Here is a 21,864-nt window from a genome sequence, read left to right on the forward strand (position 1 = left end):
GGTAAGAAAAGCAATATAGTCACGTTTTCCAACAAGATCCTTCAAAGTAGAGTCCCCAAAGATTTGCCACTGCTAAGCACTGGATACGATTTGAATAAATAAAAGCACATTGTGACTACACATAAACTCCACAAATAAAACACAGCATGATAAAGATTTGCTGATGTTATTCAAACTTTTGGATGGTCTAGCACTCTAGCACTATAAATAAAGCTAAAATCTTATTTCATAACAATTAAATTAACAACATCATACCTGAATATATTTACTTATTGCGGTAGGATTGGGGTCTTCAACCACAACATATAGGTAATTAAGTCCACACTTTTCGGATAAAAAACTTTGCAACAGAACTCAAGACAGAAATGTTCATTTTTATGTTGAGAACAAGATGCTTTGTGCTATTGTTGTCAACACACTAAGTCAGCAGAGTTGTTAGTATGTGGTTGGAGGGGTAAGTCCTTCTTAAGAGAGGTACAATGTCAATCCATGTCTTGTTGTCGTCATCAACAGGGGGTGACAAATTCAGCTATGAAATGCCCCTCTTTGGCTGAGGCCTATGCCACAGCCGAAGGACAAAGACAAAAGAGCGTCTGATTTTTTCACCCAAGAGCATGTACTTTTGGCACCTTGCTCAGGGGTGACGAAGATGCAAAATCACGAGAGATAAAACCAAATTCGGTAAACCGATCGATAAATCTTGTGATTCACCTACCATTAAGCTAACACATGAACTGCCTACTGCTAGGCTGAAAATATGAGAAACAATTGTCGAACCAAAATGCATTAAAACAAGAAGAATCCATAACCAATTGAGATTGTGCATTCATGATTATCTACGTATGCTTGTGTGATCTAATTGCTCACTGGGCTTGGTGGAAGCTCATCCCTCGAGGGTCCTCTTTTTTTTTAGTTATGGATACAAGATTAGAAGAATCGGTCAATGGTGATTCAACGTTTTAGTACATTGATGGCTAAAGTACTTGGCGGAGATGAGCACGGACGGGGGCGAACTTGTGAGGTCGGTACTCATGGTGTGGCTTAGTGCGGGCTTGAGGCCCATATGAATTTTGAAATGATTATTGAAGGTTGATGTAATTAAATACGATTTTAACTTTTAGAGTTTAATTACTTGTATTTATACATATTGCTAGTTAATGTTTACAAACCTTGAAATGTTGGAATAAGATGCTATATATTACATGATATCACCTGTGTAGCTTCCGCACTCTGATAATTTATATATGTTATATAGCTTCCACACACACTCTGATTTGATTTGTTATGTGGAGTCAGTGACCCTGGTACTGCAAAATGTAGATCCTTGGGGCTAGTATGAAATACCTGGGGTATTCCAGTCACACGTTCCTAGGTGTAGGGAGCGAGGTGTGACAGTATTAAATCATGTTCCCCTCACCTTCCTTTCTTATCTCTTTTTGTTACGTGCACCTCTAAACTCACAAGTGCTTGGGTATGGCAAAATCTCCTATATAATTCATAACAAAATATCATTACAGTAGCTTATCCTATTGCTAAAGCTACCTACAAACCTATTAAAAATGCTTTAAGCATGTTAGAGAGTCATTGGTTGGAGTTTTAGATCAAAAGAGTCAAAATTTACTGAAATAGGACAATACAGATCCGGTTTCCTCAGATTTGGCTCGCCAATTAGCAATCGGATCGGTTTTCATCCAATTAGCTTGCCAGTTCTCTGGAAAACTCTAAGCCCAAAATAGGGTTGTTTAACCTTTGTTTTCGAGGGTTTCATATGGGGTTTCAATCCCAGTCTATTGTGCACCACTGATGGGATTTTAACTCACTAAAATCAAAATAAAATATTGCTTTACTAATTAATCTATCACTAAAAAAGATTAACAAAGTAAAATCAGAAATCTGAAGATATTATCACATCCGGTTTAACTCGGTTTATTTTGTAATTAAATAGTTCATACATTTTGGTTTAATATTATCACATTCGATATAAAAATTTTTGAGCAATGAATGTCCATAAGTTTCACTTTAAATTGATAGTCATGACTAAGGTTTGGGCTGGGCCCCCATATCATATAGTCGTCACATTGGGTATGCCTAGACATGTTAATGTCGGGGTACGAATGCGAGTACACACATGGGTGTGTATTGGTGAAGAATCTTATTTTGTCGAATCCCTCATATGTTATTCGCCAGACGTAGGTTTGGGATAGACATGCATCACCGAGACCTAGTACCTGAGAGGGTCTTGTCACTGCATGATGTGAGCGTATTCTTTGGTTCACCAATAACTGCGGTTCAAGGGAACTAAAGGCGGTGTTCTGGGAATGCGTAAATATTGTGTGAGTGAAAGAGTCACTCAACATGGTCTCACTGCTCGATTGAGGAACATCAAGGGGAGTTAGTCTATGGATGGTCGGATTTGAATAAGGATCATGTACCGTTTTGTTAAATGGTTTTTTACAAAATTTATTTTCACATAAAATGATAACTTATAATTATGTATTTGATTAAAGAGTTTAATTGTGTTTTGCAGATGTCGATCACGTACACAGACGCTTTGATACGGACATGTACCATGGAATGGGGTTCGGCAGTACGAGTGTACATGCCCTAGGTTCCATGAAGATGATGTTGTTTAGTGGAGGGTTGGTGCATATTTAATATGCAATGGTATTTCTGGGATTTGCTAATTAGTAATTAATTTATTTAAACTAGTATGGGCTTGATGCTAATTAATTAAAGGCCCATTAATATTTAGATTAATTAATTATATTTTTCCCATTTTAGATTCTACTTCTTCACTAATTAGAAGTTCATCACTTAAGCCCATTAGGTTTTAAGTTTGACTTGAGAAGAGAGAGAGTGTCAGACTCTCACTGGGAATGAGGAGGCTCTTTAGAGCCTCATCTATTTAAACACACCAAGGGGGGATGGCCAGTGCATTCCAGCCTTGGACGGATTTTTCTGCCTCCCCCTCATGAAAAATCATCCCCTGGCACTCTCTCTCATCTCTCTATCTTCTCCTTTGTTCTCTTTCTCTCTAGAGTAGTGAGATCGGTTAGGATTTTGAAAACCCTAGAATTTTGGATTGGATCCAGATTTTGGAGAAGAAATTCTGGTTTGGCTTAGGGATCTTCTACTGCATCAAGGAGATCCGGATTAGGGCTTGGTTGATCGGCTCGTTAGGGTAAGAACCATTATCTGGAGAAGGATCAACACTTGAGGCTCAACAGGTTAACAGATCTTAATGTTTATTTTATGCAATAAGTGTCTTAATTATTATTTGTAACAAGTAGTTTTGTTGGTTGGTTAATTGGTCACATTTTATTCATGAAATGGGTTGGATTAGTATTATTCTGGATACGAGAAATGATAATAGATCTCGTCGTTAATTTAATAAAAATTTAATAAAGTGAATATAGGTCTTCGTCATTCATTGAGGTAGGTGAAGTTATGATAAAGAAGATAAAAAAGAATACATACACACTTGATTTCTCAATGTAGATGCTACATAGTTGGTTCTCATCCTTCAGAGACTACAAGTGTAATAGGAGCATCCATCGACAAAAGGATCACTAGTGCTTTAGAAATTGCTTCGGCACAAAATAAGAAATGGTCTCTCCAACACATAAATGGTTGGGAGTTGACGTTCTCATCATCCTTGGTAAAATCAAGTCCACCGCGAAGACATTCATAAACTGCTCTACCATAGTTCTTAGCAGATAACCCCAATTTTGGTTTAATAGTACATCCCAGACTTATCCATTCAATAACTTTGGCACTGGACGTTCCCAAAATGGCGGGTCGGGTGAATTCAGTAATAGACGTTTGTTGGCATTCCAGCCTTTCGACAATAGGTGAAGGCATTCTGCCTAAATAGTAGACACAGGTGATAAATAAGAGAATACTAAAGATTCGAGCCATAGAATTTCTCAATCCTGACACAAGGTCCTTCTTAGATCGAATAAGTACCCAGATTCCAAATGAACAAATTCAAACTCGAAAAGGATCTTTCTGATTCTTGAAGAATGAGGGGCAAAGGGATTGATCGAGAAAGATCTCTTGTTCTTATTATAAGATCGTGATTGGATCTGCATATGTTTGTTAAAAAGAATAATCTTCTCCTTTGAGAATAATCAAAAATGGAAAGTGTTCAATTGGAACATGAAAACGTGTATGTAGAAGACTATTTGACTTGGCCTTTTTTCAATCCAAATTGGAGTGGTATGGCTATGTCACTATTATCAGATTGTAAATGCCATATAATGCATGCGTCAATAGTTTTCTATTCTATTAGTATTAGAATTAGATTTTTTGGTTAGACGCATGGAATTAGCTAAGCATTTTATTCGAACAAATGTAGAACTAGAATGGATGGTTTTGTGCCTATTACCAGTTCTTCCTCCCGAGTTGAGACCGATCATTCAAATAGATGGGGGTAAACAAATGAGTTCGGATATTAATGAACTCTATAGAAGAGTTATTTATCGGAACAATACTCTTACCGATTTATTAAGAACAAGGTGACTCGATTAGTGAAATAGTATCTCTCTCCAAAAAAGCATGTTTTTTTTTTACCGACGCACAAAGAAAATATTTTGTTGCGAATGAACAAGATATTGAGGAATTGTCCATACGTAAGATCATAATTATTGATACGGGCCTTTTCCACATAAAAAGGGAATCTTTTGATGAATCTCCTTTTTAAACTCTTCTCTTATTTTTCTTTATCATTATCTCTCCAAATAAATGGATTAATTAGCCTGAATCATTACATATCAATATCAGGATTTTTTTGATCTAATTGCATGCAATTAATTCTAATTTCAACCACAATGTCTATGTTGCCTCCCGTAGAAAGTATGTATCTACGTAATAATAAAACGACTTACTCTTTGAAGAGGAAAAGAAGTTAAAAAGGGGGGGAGGTCAGCTGCTCTTCATTAGAATATCCATATATAATTCTGGTAAGAGCCAGTTCATCGGAATAGAATATTCAAATTCGGTTGAAAAAACTTTCCTATTATCTAGATCCCTTTTCCTTTCGAAATAGGAACACGGGAATTCTTGAAATAGTTGTTTGATTGAAAAGTTATTATTTGTAATAATACATTACTTTACTTTTACTGATACTAGATTCCAGTAGAATTTTGAAATGAAGATATTGCTTCCATTCCGTTTCGAAGAGTAACTAGGAGCAATTCAGTCATGTTTTCATGTTCCAATTGAACACCTTCCATTTTTTATTATTCTCAAAGGAGAAGATTATTCTTTTTAACCAAATCACTACTAAACAAGTCCGAACCAATTGAATACTTGTGTGAGAAATTCCTCGAATTGGTTTGCCATTTCCATAAAGGATATAATTGACAACTTGAAGTTGCACATTATCCCTTTCCTGCAACAGATCCTGTGGGAAAAGTGTTGCTAAATTTATTCCGTCTGCTCTTCCGCACTCAATTTCGTTGGTACCATCCAACCGAATCCAATTCAATCCTTTACTCATTCAATATTCAATGAGTGAATTTGAAAATTAAATTCAACTAACCTTTTTAAAAATATCAAGTAGGTAAAATAAGATTCAAGTTTATTTAGAGTAAAATAGGTTAGAAAATCGAATAAAAAAGTAGAAAATTCTTTAGAATTGAGAGAATTTAGAGGGGACTGCCATTCTAACTCTTCTCGGGGGATTTCATTCACAAACGCAAAATTTATGGCTGACCGATATTGCACATCATCATTTAGCTATTGCATTAATTTTTCTCGTTGCTGGTCATATGTATAGAACTATGGGGTATTTCTTTGCAAAATTGTGCTCAATTGCATATGTGGCAATTCCGTCAAGATCTCTTTGTTAGTTGGGGGAAGAATCCACACGGATGATTACGAATTACTCCCATTTCCTATAATATTTTACTTTACCCCGGTAAGAAGATAAAATATCAAAGCAAGGTTCGGTTCATTTGAACTATGTTAGCGTTCGAAATGGAATCGCGGGTTTACATGAAATCACTGCTATTTTTGACCACGACAAGATCAACTAATCATGGGATGTGAAAGAAACCCCAATCGATATATTTTTTATACATTCGGGTATGGGATGATTCCCTCTTTTCAAGGGATGGAAAGGAGATGTTTTTTCTCTGTGCTTGTTGACTCCATAGTTTTATGGAACAAGAAAATAGAGGTTTTGATACTAAACCCTAATTGGGATTCAATAGGATTCCCATGGGCAACAATGGGATTGCCCTAGGGTCACAATGGGAGACCATGGGCTGACCCAGATTTCCAATAGTTGTGAACCCAACATGATAGACAATTGATTCATGTGTTTGATGATCCCATGGACTGTAATTTTCCAACAAGGAAAACACAAACCTATCCAAACATAATCTGAAATGTAAAAGGAACACAATCCTATGCAAATGATTTTTTTAGATACAAAGGAAAACACAATCGTATGCAAACATAATCTGAAATGCAAAAGAAACACAATTCTATACAAATGATTTTTTTTTAAGATGCAAAGGAATACACAATCCTATCCAAACATAATCTAAAATGCAAAAGGAATACAATCTTATACAAATGATTTTTTTTTCAGATGCAAAGGGAAACATAATCCTATGCAAAAATAATCTGAAATGCGAAAGGAAACACTATCCTATGCAAATGATTTTTTTTAGATGAAAAAGGGAACACATTCCTATGCAAAAGAAACATAATCCCATGTGAATGTTATGACAAACATAGGCAAAAGAAAAATGCAAAGGGAAGCACAATCATACACAACCATAGACAAATAATGATGCTTACCAAATACCCTTCATCTGTATCACACTATGCTCTTAAGAAATGGTTAGTGTACAATTATATGTGATGGCATCAAGAAAAACTCTTGATTGTCTCACTGTAGAGACAATCTGGGAGTCATTTAAACATTTTCTATGATTTACTCATCATTAGTATTTGAAAAAAAAATATTCATGAAAACATTTTATTTTGAAACCTATATTTATTAACATTCTAATTTGGTAATGCACAATTGCGCAATTCCGCATAGGTATATCCTCGTTACTCATGTAGGCCCTACAAACGATGTTGCCAGATCGAGACTATCCAGGTGTTGGACAGGATTTGATAGAGTAGGTTAAATGGGTGAATGGCTATAAAAAAGATGGATATATAGGTCATTCTTTGTTTCCCTCATGGAAATGATAAAAGGACAGCCATGGCATTTGCCTCTGGACAGTATCATCCTTCTTGTATGACTACCTACTCTTTCAGGCCGAGACTTTCCAATGATCAGAAACCAACCCCCATAGGTTACGTGCCTCTTCAATTTCACATGCCCCTATCTCGGTAGATTGCCCCAGAGGCAGCAAATCTTCCATCTCATCCTCCTTTATTCTCTTCATCTTGTATAGAGATTGCCCCAATGACAAACTGATTCTTCTTCTTATATACCAATGACCATGCTGGCGATTAGAGTAATGAGTGTCATGCCATTGACATTCGTAGCTATCCTAATGATCATCGTGAATCTCCTTGATTTTGGTATTGATAAATGGGCTTCCTTCTATTTTTTCTTTACATCACCGGATCATATTAAAGGTTGACGAAGAGAGAGACATTAGCAGGAAGGAGGGGAAAGCAAAAATGTGATTGATAGGAAAGTGGAGCAAATAGAAATGTGATACACATGATGTAAACAAATGGAAAACTGTGTATGTGTGGACCAAACTCGATTGTTACTTCATCAAGCTACCTACGTATCCTAGATAGGGATCATGTCAAATGTAGTTCAGAAGATTATATGACTTAATGTCAAAGCCTTGATAATTAAGTTTTGTCATACTCGAGTGAGCTTGAAGTAGTTGATGAGAATCTTATCGTTATTTAGCCCAAGAGGACTTTAAAAGGTTATAATAGGGGTTAGGACTAGGTCCCAAATTATGGTAAAGGCTTAAACATGCCCCTAAGGTCCAACCATGGCTCGATATTTCTAGCCCCGCATTTCAATAAAAAACTTGGTGATTTTGCTCGAAAGTTTGTTAAGGGATTTGGCAATTTTGCCCTCCATAAGTTTAATTAACAGGTTAAGGAATTCTGGCCCTATGTTCCAACTTAAGACTTTGTCAATTTCGCTCGCGAAGATTGACTGAAAATTTTGACAATTCCATCACAAAGGCTTAATTGAGAAAATTGGAAATTTTTGACCACATGGTTTAATTGGCAATTCGGTGATTGCCGCCAATTGCTTGCAAGATCTTAGGCCAATGCATCCTCTTTCTCTCTCTCTTTTTTTTTTTTTTTTTTTTTGAACTCTCCCTTTTTAGATTGCCCCAACTTGGGTCTTGGAAATGGAACTTTTTCCTTTTTTTTTTTTGGGAATCTTATTTCTCTTGAGACATTAAGTTTCAACTCAGATTTTTCTCTTGGTCAGACCCTAGAAGCTAGTGGTCCATGCAACAAGTAGGAGGGTATTCAAAAAATACGTTGTAGGTGAGTTGAGATGGGCTTTTTAAGGAAGAACCTAAGGCATGATAGGGAGACTAGCGGATTATGTTGTCTTAGGATCTATCTAGGATATCTAATGGCCAAAGATGGCCTCTCTTAATGGGCTTCATAGGATGAAATCCTCTTCTAAGTTTCAAGCTTATTGAAAGGGGGATTAGATGTATGGAAAGCTCGGGATCTTTGATTACCAAGACTTTGACCTCAAATGAATAATTTTTTTTTTGAACTAAGCATTCAGAACCAACCATTATTATTATTTTTAGACAAACATTCACAAAATCATCACGAAATGGCATTTGTATGAAGACAAAAGGAAAGAGGTTGGATGTATAAAAAAGAGACATATTTCTTGATAACCGATGGAAAAATGCATCAGGTGAGTTTACAAAAGGAAATTTGACAGAACAAAAATCTAAAGACCTAAGGGATTCAAACCCAGTGATGTCTTCAGTGTGATCCCGTCTATATAATAGTGAAGTACTAATGTTGCTTCACCAGAGAACTGTGCAACTTTTACCACAAAAAATGCTCTTCTAAGTGGAGTTGGGTGTTGGATCCATTTTAAGTCAACCAGCAAGACTAATGCTCATCAAATTAATGACTATAGTTTAACGCCTTCGGAGTTCAATTTTCCCGGCATCCAACAAATTTTAGATGGTATGCCAGAGGTGGAAGTATTGATCAATGGGACAACCCTATTGGTCATGATAATGGCAATACACGTTCGGCTTGTACCATTTTGGGGAAGGATTGTCGTTTAAACATGGAGGAATGGTGCCTAAAAGTCTTGTTTCTCTTAGTTCGGTGTACAATGCGGATATGGTTGCCCCTAGTTTAATTTTCCATTGCCTTTTCCCAGAGTTTGCTGGGGCAACGGGTCTTGCTATTCCATGAGGGGAACCGATGTCGAAGCTTGTGATGTCGTTTGCCTTGAAGATGCATCCTGATAGATCTTAACCCGTTTGGGTGTGTTAGAGGATACAAATAATTTTCTCAAAGGATACTTTGAGGCCATTTCTTTCGGGCCAACTAGGTCAAGTAGACTTCTTCTAATATCCTTTGCTAACGCTCTTGCCATTACGACGATATTATGTAGGTCATGAAGGAGCTTCCTCATGGGGTCTAGTCTAGTCATTGGCAAAACTTGCTGATTTTGCAACAATAAGACTATTGGGATATATTTGTGCTACTCATAACAACTTGTCGAATGATGAGTGCCAAAGTCTCTCTATATATTTCTTCAAGCTCTTGGAAGATGTCGTCTTTCCCTTGGTTGAGGAGAGTAATTTCATGAGACAGTTTTAGGAACTCTTCACCCCTTGTCCATAGAACACGATGCACAATTTGTTCTTGGAGATGGAAGGTCAAAAGGTCAATTTGAGATTACAGTTCAACCAAAATTTGTTCTTTGGAGCCCTTACTAACTTTAGGCTCACTTGGCTTTCCCATACTAGTAGCAATCATATTGGTTGATGGAGGGAGAGAAAATTTTTGGGCATCTTAGGTGATCCACATTGATGGGGACATCTACCATATCATGACCTCTAGTGGTATCAAATCCTCTCAAATATTCTTCGAGAAGATTGATTGTTTGATCAGGCTGTTGCTCTGCCATCAATTTGAACTTTCCTGTTTCCAGTAAATCCTGGATAACATGCTTAAGTGCAATGCATTCATCAATGGGATGCCCCCTTTGGGTGTGATAGTCACAATACTGATTTTGGTTATACTAGGATGGTAGGGGATCTTTGACCGGTAATGGAGAAATTATACCCAAAAGCCCTGCCCTTTTCAGTTTAGTATACATCAGAGACCTAGCCATGCCCAAATAGGTGAACTTATGTTTACTTGAGTTCACCATATTCACCTCTAAGTTTTGGCTATGATTTTGCATCTTATGACTAGCTTGCCATGTGCATTTTTGAACAAATGGTCTACAATGTGCTATCCTGTAGCTAACAGTAAAAACAATCATAATATTCTCCATACAGATTCTCCAGGATCATCTCCACCTCTTCTGCTTTCACCATGTGGTTCCACATCTTAACGGCCTTTTACCTGAATCTCATGATAAAATTGGATAATCCTTCAGTCAGCCCTTGCCTTAGGATCTCCAACTCTTGACGGGTAATAGCAACCTCGTTGTTGTACGAGTGTTGCTTTGTGAAGGCTTTCACAACCGTTGTCCAAGTTTGAGTTTGTGTCTGATCAACCATCATAAAGCTGATCCGACAAATGATTAGAGAAATGCCTAAACCATTCAGTTCTCTGCGAGATTCCAAACCTTCGCCACAGTAATGAAGACCTTGAGGTGGGCCTTGGGGTCTCCCATCCATTCAAACTTGTTGAGGTTTGACTTGAAAATTTCCAACATCTCTCCTTCTACATCCAATGCAGGGTCAGTCTTGAGTTGACACAACATCCACCTTTGGAGAACCGAACATAGGGCAGCCCCAACAGTATCTAGGGCATGCCTTTGGGATGTTGATAGAGGAACAAGGAGATATCGTAGTTAATGCACCTCGGGAATATCCCGAGAGCTGAAAAGGAACGAAAGATGAGAGAGAAGGTTGAGAAGCTCAAAGTTGTCATCAAGGGCAAGACTCATGAGAAACCCAAGGATGACTTGGTGTTATGGAGAGGGGGTATGGGAAGCACGATTTAAAAATAAAAGGAATCACCACCTAGGTTGTTATGGATAGACCAAATCCTATGCAATATGCACGATTTATAAATATCCATTATTGAGGGACAATATCCTACCCCTATGGATGTGGTGAAGCAGAGTTTGCAGTTGTAGGCAACCCTTATGATGGACTAAAGGATTGTGTAGTGAGGATGCTTAGGGAGGAAGGGTTGAGAGTTTCAGAGTTGATATCGTCCAAAGGGAAGAAGGGAGGACAGGGGATGGTTGTTGCTGGGATTATCAGGGCTCACCCATGGTACTAGCAATGTGGGGCTTGTAGATTCAAGAGGTTCTGGGCGAGGGCACTGATAGAAATGGATGCCGGATTTAGAGGTTTCAATGAACGATTCACTAGTTCTGCAGAGGAACAAAAAGAGGAAGGAGTGGAGAAAAAAAAAGGGTAACATGGTCTTTTACTTTCCTCAATTAACAATAGACTAACACTGTCAGCCTTCAGGGGTATAAATATAAGGTTCTAATACACAGGGGAGGGGGTTGCAATTAGGCCATAGTCCAGGGCAGGGCTACGTAATTTACTCTTCATATTATAATTACAATCATTCATATGCAGTTCATTATTCACACATTCATGATTCATTCATTTTTTATGATAGTCTATTACAAAGAAGCAATTTTGTTTCATCATTTATAATGATATGAGGCTTTGCCATTTGGCACGACACTGAACTTTCCTGATCATCTCATCCCAAGCCCATGAGGAGCGAGGCATTCCACCCGAAGTTGGAGAATCATTCATTCAGTCCCATTTCAAGCTCACAAGGGACTCGGCATTCCACTAGCTAGGCGGAGTATCCTACCCGAAGATAGGGCATGTCAAACATTTCTGCAAGGCTTTTGGTTGGTCCAACCAAGCATCCCACTGCTAGAGTGAGGAACATTCCTTTAGCCTTGCTCAACATACCACCCCTGTTGAGACGGGTTACAAACTATTATATCATACATTTCACTGCTTTCATTTTACTTAACTCTTTCATGACATTTGTATAGACAATTCATTCCAATTCATATAGTGTAGTAGTACATACAATCATTGAAATGACATGCTAGTACATCAGAAGTCGTAACATGGCATTCATACATTTTAGTACATCACATCATTCCTTGATATCTAACGTCATACAATATTCACTTACATCACTAGTACATATAGTGATATCTATGCATATATCCATTTATTTACACAATTTTTTTTTGATCCCCGAATATTATCTGGGACCCGGGGGAGGCCCCAAAATTTTATTAATCATAGAGGAAAAAAGAATACAAGGAGGGGCATAGCCGCCTTACCCCAACCCAAGGAGAACCAAACTCTCAAGCACTCAAGATAATCCCTTACATCATAAATTAAAAACAAAGAGACTATTTTCTAAGAACTGGTAATCCCGATTTGTCTTCCCAGAAAATTCGGCTAAGGCCTATTGGGAGCATAGTCCTAGCATGGAAAACATTGTTATTAGCCGTCTTTCAAGCCAAATCAGCAAGCTAATATTGCTTTCCCAAAAAGCGGAAGTGATGATAGGTCAAGTGGAATTACAAATCAATATGATTTCCTGGAACCAATACCACCCCTTCCACAAATTGCACTTCCTCTGGTTAATCAGTTTAACAATCGTGACCGAATCAGAGTTGACCACAAACTCTGAGCAACCCAGTTCCAAACACATTTTCAGCCCATCAAGAAGAGCTCTCAACTCAACCACCGAGTTAGTACATTCCCCATAAAAGTTAGAAAAAGCCCTCAGGACAACACCTTCATGGTTCCTAATAATTCCTCCTCCACCACCTAAGCCTAGATCTCCTTCAAGAGCACCATCCACGTTAAGTTTGATTGTTAAAAAAGGTGGACACCAGTAAATTGGAATTGGGGGTTTCTGCTTAAGAGGATTATCCTTTAAGCCAAAGCAGTTTAAAATTAGAGACTCTCTAGGGCTAGCCGGTTGCTTAGACTTAGAAGGATAAGGAAGGTTGTTCACCCATTCCTTGATTTTCCAAATGATAGTCCCTGCAGTGTAAGGATCCTCACCATGTCTACTATTAAACCGACGGTTTTTGAACTAAAATCGAAACCAAACCGAACCGAATTAAATGCTCATATACCATAATCGAAACCAAACCGAATTTATTCGGTTGGGTTAATTCGGCTCGGTTTTAGGTTCAGTTTTCGGTTTCGGTTTGGTTTTGACACCCTTAGTTACAACACATTGTTGTAACCAGACGTATTTGCCCACACCACATCATTACCAACTTTTTAAAATAGAATTTTATGTTTGGTAATTCCGCTTCTCCCTCTCCCTCTTCCCTCCTCTACCCACTGCAACTCTTGTCCCTGATCCCACCATTCTTCTTACAATTGCCCACCTCTGCCTCTCAATTCTCAATTTTACCTTATTTTCCCCTTTCGATTAAGTTACCCTTTGTGACTAAAATTTTCACTCTAAACCATTTCTCTTTCTGATTCAGAATGGATTCTAAGGTCCTTTTCTGAAAGAAAAAAAAAGAGCAGAATGAGTTAAAGAGCAGAATGAGTTTCAAACTGCCGATGCTTGATGTTTATGGAAATCAATACAAAGTTCGCATCTATGTGGAGAAATTAGTGAGCCACTAAAAGTCTCTCTCTCTCTCTCTCTTGGAAATACGGGTAAAGATTTGATTTTTATCGAATGAAATTATTAGTATGCAATTTTTGGGAGGAAATTCAAGGATAATTTTGGGCACATAGGGCCTATCTTGGGAGGTCTCATGGGTTAAAAGAAGCTCAAGAATCATGGGGTTCATATTCTCTGATCGAGGAGTTCTTTATCACCTGATAGATATGGAATCTGACCTCCAATGCCATAAGGTTATGCATAATAAGTCGAACTAAGAAGTGGTTCGGAGAATGAGGACCCATAAGCCGGTCGAGGCCCTAGTCGTTGCCTCACGCCTAAACTGTGCATAAGGAACTTTACATGTGGCCTACCAAAGGCACAATCACTGACAACACTGACAATTTCAATTAATGGTCCCTACTTGGATCTCCCGCCTAACTTGAAGAATACTCAACCTTGAGGAAGGAGAGGGGAATGAGGAAAATGTCATATAAGAGGGCAACAAAAGAAGGAGAAAGGTAAGATCCTTATGACTATTTCATTGGTTAAGGCCCTGAGGCTTTAGAACCAGACCTTCCATCTCCGGTCTCGTTAACTACTATATTGCTCTGAGATCTAACTTAGGCATTGGAGAGTCCTCCCCCGGAACCCATTCCGAGGGCTCCCACCCGCTCTGCCTATTGGTTCTATTGTGTGCAGGATTGGACCATGTAAACAAATTACCACCTATTAGGGTGTTACCTAAATGGAGATGGGAACGCAGCGGAAGGATCTCATACGGATTTGGTTATGAACTTTACAAACTCAAATGATCTTCTTCAATCTCTAGATATCTTGAAAGGCTTCTCCATGGAGAACTCCACACCACAAATCCTTGGGAATAGATGGAATCCCACAAAGAACACACTAACTCAATCGTTCATCCAATCATCTCTCAAACATGTAACTCTTTATACAGAAAATAAGGTGTGCGACCTAACGAGATAAAACAGGGTAGGAGTGCTATATCAAGCTTCTATCTAACCAACATAGCACATCACTCATAAAACAATCTCAAAATACCTTAAACAATCCAATTACACTAGATCTAGCCCTCTCGATCCCTCATGATGAGCAGTGCTAACCCCTTATAAATAATGTACTCATGACTACGTTGATTACAAACACAACAAGTCGCTGCGCAATGTGTCACAAACAAAGGTGTAATGCCAGATGGTTTTCCTTAAGCCCCATATGTTAATTTGATTATCCCTAACAGCTTTCCCAATCGTGTCCCGCTAGACTGCATCATCCATGATCCTAAGGAGTAGGTCAAAGTAGCGTTATTGGGTGTCCTCTTTATGACATTGTCATGGGTAATAAGGGTACTTAAGGATTAATATAATCCATGTGGCTCACACAGTGACAAACCAGGGATCTATTCAGTCCCTCTTACTATCGGTTGGTACTAGCACATACAATATGATGTGTATGCCACGGCGTAACTACCACTGAAGTGGGCATGTCACTCACAAAAATAAATGCCACATGGATCTTAGTCTAGTCGCTGTGCCAAACACCTATCCTGAGTTTCTTGTATAGTCACCCTCATGGTTGGTACAAGCACATACAGTATGATATGTATGCCACAGTGTAACTCCCACTAAAGTGGGCATGTCACTCACAAAAATAAATGCATACGTATCTTAGTCTAGTCGCTGTGCCAAACGCCTATCTTGAGTTTCTTACACAGTCACCCTCATGGTTTCTACCTGAAACCTCACATCTGGCTTTACACAGGCTACGTAGAAGTGTGGTCTCTTCTATGTTTGACCAGATAATGCCTCATCATAGCTCTAACTAAGGTGCCACAAAGCACAAATGCTCATAGGCTCATCTTGCTTGCTACCCTCAAGTGCCAAGGTGAGTCACCCATGTGAGTGGGTCGACTCAAATCCTGGTGACATCTTTACAATAAATAAATGTGTCAACATAATATCACTTAAGCAAATATATCTCATATATATAAGAAAGAGAGATACAAATAAATGTCCATCCAAAAAAGTGTCCCAAAGTAAATACATATCAAATCTGCCTCAGTCCCAAGTTCTTAACATGAATAAGGAAAACATCTCTAGCAATGGACTTGGTCAAAGGATCAGCCAACATATTCCCAGTGGAGAAATGTTTCAGAACAACTTCATCTTGTGCAACCATATCTTTAATGTAATGATATCGTTTGTCAATGTGTTTGGCTCTCACATGGAACTTGGGGTCCTTCGCAAAAGCCAACACTATTGTGCTATCACAAATATATAAATACAGTGTCATCTGAGTGAGCAGAAACACTAAGTCTTTGCAAGAACCTTCTGAGCCAAACTACCCCTTGAACTGCTGTCGAACATGCGACATACTTTGAATCCATCGTGGATAGGGCAATGCAAGTTTGTTTCTTGCTACTCCAAGTAACGACGTCGTCTTCTAGGATAATGCATACCCTAAGGTGGATTTGCGTTCATCTCTATCACCAGCCCAATCAGCATCACTATAACCCCTTAGTCTCAAATCTGAACCACTATTGGTGAGAGAGAGGTCTATAGTCCGACGTAGGTATTGAAGGATCCTCTTTACAGTTTGCCAATGAACTGGTCTTGTGTTATTTTGATAATGGCTAACCATGCTAACATCAAAGCATATTTTTAGACGCGTGCACATCATCGCATACATTAAACTGCCTAATACAGTCGTATAGGGTATTTTGGACATTTGATTTCATTCTTTATCAGTCTTAAGGCGCTGGTCTTTTTTAAAGCGCATGCCTTGTCCATTGGAGTGTCTATGAGTTTCAAGTTGTTCATATGGAATTGCTCTAGGACTTTCTTTATGTAAGTCTCTTGAGATAAAATAAAAAATCTCCTAACGCAGTCCCTCACAATCTTCCTGCCTAAAACAAAATTGGCTTCACCTATGTCCATCTCAAAAGTAGAGGACAACCAGTGGCGACAATCAACTTGGTGTCATTTCCAGCCAATAGGATGTCATCAACATACAAGGATAAGATAAGGAAACCTTCCTTGGACCATTTTACATATATGCAGTGGTCATCTTCATCATTTCAAAACCAATGGAGGTAATGGCATGATGAAATCTAATGTACCACTGCCTGGATGATTGCTTAAGACCATAGATGGAACGTTTGAGATGGCATACTTTGCGCTCTTGACCCTTCACCTCAAAATCCACTAATTGAGCCATAAAGATCTCATCTAGTTCTCCATTGAGAAAAACAGTTTTAAGGTCAATTTGGTAGAGTTCCAGATCCAATTTTGCGACAATGGCTAGAATGAGGTGAATAGAGACCATTCTCACCATAGGGAGAACGTCTCATCATAGTTTACACCCTCGGTATATCCATTTGCCACAAGGCGTGCTTTATAATTTTTAATTGAAGCATCTACCTTGTGTTTGACCTTCATTGACCCATTTGTTTCTGATGGCTTTACGCCCAAGCAGAATGTCAACTAACTCCCAGACTTGGTTCTTACTCATAGAACTCAACTCATCTTCCATAACAGCTTGCCATTTTTTTTTAGTTGGAGAGGAGAGCACCTCTCTTACCGAAGCTATCTCATCCTCATCTCTTGGAACATAAACGAGGATGTCCCCTTCAATCTCAGAATGATGGCGGAAAACATGTCCACCTGTGCTACTATCTGCAAAAGGATCTCAAGTTTTAAGTTGTGCACTTTTACTAGGTGGTGCACTCCCACTGGACTAATGATCACTCTCACCCTCTCTGGTGATCACAGGATGAATTATTAATTCCCCACCTTTGCCAAGAGTAGGTGAGACGTTTTCATCAGCCTCTATCTCTAGGAGGTCAAGATCTCTACTATCGTCTTTAATACTAGGGAAATCGGTCTTAAGAAAATCTACATTGGATGACTTGATTTTCGTCATTCCTCCATCTTGATGTTCATCGTACATGACATAGCCTTTTAAGCTATTAGAGTATCTTATAAAGATGTTCTTTTTAGCTCTAGGGGCAAGTTTCCCAAACTTATAGGAAGTACTACATAACCAGCACATCCCCAAGGTCGTAGATGCCCCAAAGTAGGCTTTGCGCCTTTCCAAAATTCATAGGGAGTAAAAGGAACTGACAGTAATGGCATCCGGTTAAGGATGTAGGCAGCGGTCATAAGAGCGTCTCCAAAAAAAATATTGGAAGGTTGACCTACGCCATCACTGACCTAACCATATCTAAGAGTGTCCTATTCCTTCATTCCGCTACACCATTTTGTTTGGGAGTGTAAGGAATAGTCAATTGCTTGGTGATTCTTTTTTTCTCACACAGTTCTTTAAACTGATTTGATAGATATTTGCACTCTCGATCAGTGCGCACAGTTTTTAAACTCTTACCTTGTTTATTCTCAACCTTTGTTACAAAGCGTTTGAAGCAATCTAATGCCTCGTAATAGTGAGCGATCAAGTAGATATAATCAAATCACAAATAATCGTCAATGAAGGTATGGAAATAAGAAGCAATATGATGTGCCTTCACATTCATTGGTTCACAGATGTCCGAATGGACAAGCTCTAGGCTTTGGGTTGCTCGAATTGCCTCTTTGAAAGGTTTTTTATGGGCCTTACCAACTAAACAGGACTCACATGTCGGTAGGTTGACTTTAGCGAGTGGACCAAGAAGGCCTTCTCTAGCTAACCTGATCATCATGTTACGACCTATGTGTCCTAGTCTAGCATGCCATTCGATTGATTCTGAATTATTATCAATATTAATCACAAAAGATGAAGAAGAAACAACAGTATTTACAAAATCTAATTTAATAAAACCATTCTCAAACAAACATTATCCAAATAAAGTACCATCCAAATGTATCTCCATAAAACCACCATAAAAAAACAAATGAAAATCCCAAAAGTAAAGGTACTATAATTGAAAGTAGATTATGCTAGACTTCTAGGGCATATAGCAAATCAGGAAGAAGTAAGTTACGCCTAGTGCGCAAGGTGAGCTGATAGGTACCAACTTCTCAAATCGCTTCACTTGTGTCAATTTTTCAGTGTAGATTTTTTGGAAGCCATCCGGAACCTACTTATAATCTACAAATCCCCCTCGATCACGAGCTATGTGTCTTGTTGTTTTTGTATCCACAATCCAATCAGATTGGGTATGGGCAACCCAAACATGTATACATACAAAAGTACAGGGAGAGCCAATCATATAATTTTCCCTAAAAAATTGGGCGATGTACTCTGCATGGGAGACGATCTGGGCGTAGGTTGCAGCCAAACACATGGGGTGGACCAAGGTGCCCTTTTCGTCATTCAGGGGGCCGGGTGACCATTCCGCCCACCCCCATGTGTCTGGGTGCATCCTTCGCTCCCAGTGCAGAGAACATTTTCTCAATAAAAAATCCCCTAAAAATTGGAATTGATTAGACCAAATTCAAGATCAGTTATGACTGATTTTGATCACCAATTCCTCTTTATAAAAAAAAAAAATGCCAATTCCTAGAACCATAATTGCCAGTGTTCTTCTTTTTAATGGCCTGGCAAATCTAGAAGAAGTCTTTAGATAGGAACATAATTTTGTTACATGTAGTTTGGATGATGGTGAAATTTTGTGGGTAAGTATCCCCCAAAATCTCTTAGTCACATTTCAAAAAATTTGAATGCAAAAGGAGTTTGCTAAATGACAAAATGGACTTTCAAAAAATTGGTATTATAGGAGAGTGTAGAGTAGTGGTCAAAGTAAATACCAGTTGGTGTGCATAGATATACACGGTAATGCATGCCAATTCACAAAGGCTATTTAATTGGATTAGGCTATGAAATTGACATGTAGCTAATCCAAACCACCATATTCTCTATCCTTGGTTGGAATGGCCACATCAACTTTCCAAATGATACAAATAGGTGTGATAAACTAGGTTTTCTTCTTGTATCCACAAGACAAAGGGATTTTGTCATTTTCTTTTTTCATTTTTTTTTCAATTTTTTGTGTGCAAAGAATGTTTTTATTATAGGACAAGATAAAGAATAGCCATCGAAAGCCCTAAAGCTGCACACTCCCACCCTTCCCCCCCCAAAAAAAAAAAAAAAAAACTATCATTAACAAGACCAAAAGACATTCTCCAAGGGTTGTACTATAGGTATAGTTTTCAGGCTTACTAAACTTGTTTCTATTTGTTCTCATTTTATCATTATACACAAACATGCTCCTAAAAACTAGTTGGACTGTCTATCATTAGACCGTAAAATGAGATTGTCGGGGAGGGCGTACATAGTATCTACCGCATGCAAATTAGTTAAGACTTAAGACCAAATTAGTGTGCAAGTAAATTTGAATGAGTTGAGCATGTGGTAGTACAAAGCAATAAAGAATCACTATTTATCATGTTTGGAAAGAGATAAATCTCAGGTTTTTTCAAAACAAAATAAGGCCTAAGCCCATGATTGTGAGGTATATCAAGATGGATATTCATGACAAATGCAAAGCCATAGGAATTTATACTTGGTTTGGATTCAGGGGCATTAATGATTTTCCTTCCATGTTTGAAGTCTCGACCTCTTGGGTTGCGTTGGTTCAAGGTGTTGGGCTGGTGTGTTTTCTTTGTTTCTTCAAGCCATGGTATTGGTTCGTGAGGAGTAGTTGCTTGTAAGCCTGCCGGTAGTGTCTGATATTTCCTTGCCTCCTATTTCCTCTTTTTTGGCAATAAAGTTATACCATCTATATATATTCAAAAATAAATAAACGATTCAACCTAGACCATCTAGATAAACAAATGAATGACACATAGAAGGTAAATGATTGAATTTTATTGAGAAATTGATATGTAGTTGTTGCGTCTGAAAATCTTTGCCGCTCGGTCTACCAGCAAATGAGCCTACAAAAATCGAGTTAGCACAAGAGAGCCGGTGTGACTCTGGCCAAGGACTCTCCGATGCCTAAGTCAGGTCTCCAAAGCCACAACATTTCAACCTAGTAAGAAGTGAGATTTCCCTTTGAGCTTCATACCTGGGTATTTATAGAGTTAGGATAGGGCGATGGAGAAGAATCCTCATATGGGAAGAGTCTTATTTTTTGTAGCAATCTTCCATGAGGAGTCATATTCGGAAGGGGACTCTTACTTGGTAAGAGTCCATATTTGAGTGCAATACGGTTTGGCTGGTAGATGACGGCTGATTTGGCGTATCCCGTGATTGTTAGGAGGTGCTGACGTGGTTTCGTGATTTAGGTGGGCTACGGGTGACGCCTCATTGGAGGGCTCGGCTTGGGGGGGTGACCCTTTGGCCTCGGGGGCGCTCTGGGTGTCTTCATCTGCACCGCTATATGAGCGTGTAGGACTCATCAGGGGTTCTGAACGAGGAGGGGTTGGCTTACCCGCTGACCGCGCTGGGGTCTGCCACATTGCCGACTATGAGGACTCGGTCCTGGTGCAGATGATATGTACTCGACCAAATTGCCGACCATGAGGGCTCAGCCCTGGCGTCGATGATAGTTACTCAGCCACATGGCCGACCATGAGGGCTCGGTCTTGGTGCCGATGATAGTTACTCGACTATATTGCCAACCATGAGGGCTTGGCCACATTTTCGACCATGAGGGCTCGACCCCTTTCTTTTAACCCACCATCTCTAGTTAGTTGGCTTCTGATTCTTTTTGGGTCGAGTTCTCAGACTCGGCTTAGGATCAACCACATGTCATCCATCGATAGGCCGTTATATTTATGGTTTATCACTTGCCCCCTCTCATCAAGGCTCGAATAACCTTGGTGAGTACATCTCTGAAAGTGCCGATTGTTCACATTCATGGCCGAGGTCGATCAGTTCAGGTTCAGTGAACTTGTACGGATTCTGACATTAAGTGTTGTTAGTGCCACGTTAGGCAGCTCTTTGTTGTCCATGCGATACATCACTCGGAGCCATCATTGCACTCGGGCATTCGAATTGTCATTCGATCTATGCCGCTGGATTTTCTCAAATCCTTCTCAACCATCGGATCCTATCGGTTCGGTTGCCCCCACCCCTATAAATAGGTGAGGGTCTTTCTTC

The 21,864-nt window shown here is 39.0% G+C and overlaps 1 long non-coding RNA gene across 2 annotated transcripts; it reads left to right on the forward strand.

Moving 5' to 3' along the window:
- The first annotated feature begins 3,849 nt into the window (after positions 1-3,849).
- LOC122659070 lies at positions 3,850-21,864 on the forward strand. Of its 2 annotated transcripts, none has more exons than XR_006332512.1 (3): positions 3,850-4,172; positions 4,619-4,623; positions 21,854-21,864. It is a non-coding gene; the product is annotated as an uncharacterized LOC122659070 (long non-coding RNA). The 2 variants fall into 2 exon arrangements; XR_006332511.1 differs by lacking the exon at positions 21,854-21,864 and adding an exon at positions 6,248-6,257.

Source organism: Telopea speciosissima, chromosome 4 (assembly GCF_018873765.1).
Source record: "Telopea speciosissima isolate NSW1024214 ecotype Mountain lineage chromosome 4, Tspe_v1, whole genome shotgun sequence".
NCBI classification, from domain to species: Eukaryota; Viridiplantae; Streptophyta; class Magnoliopsida; order Proteales; family Proteaceae; genus Telopea; species Telopea speciosissima.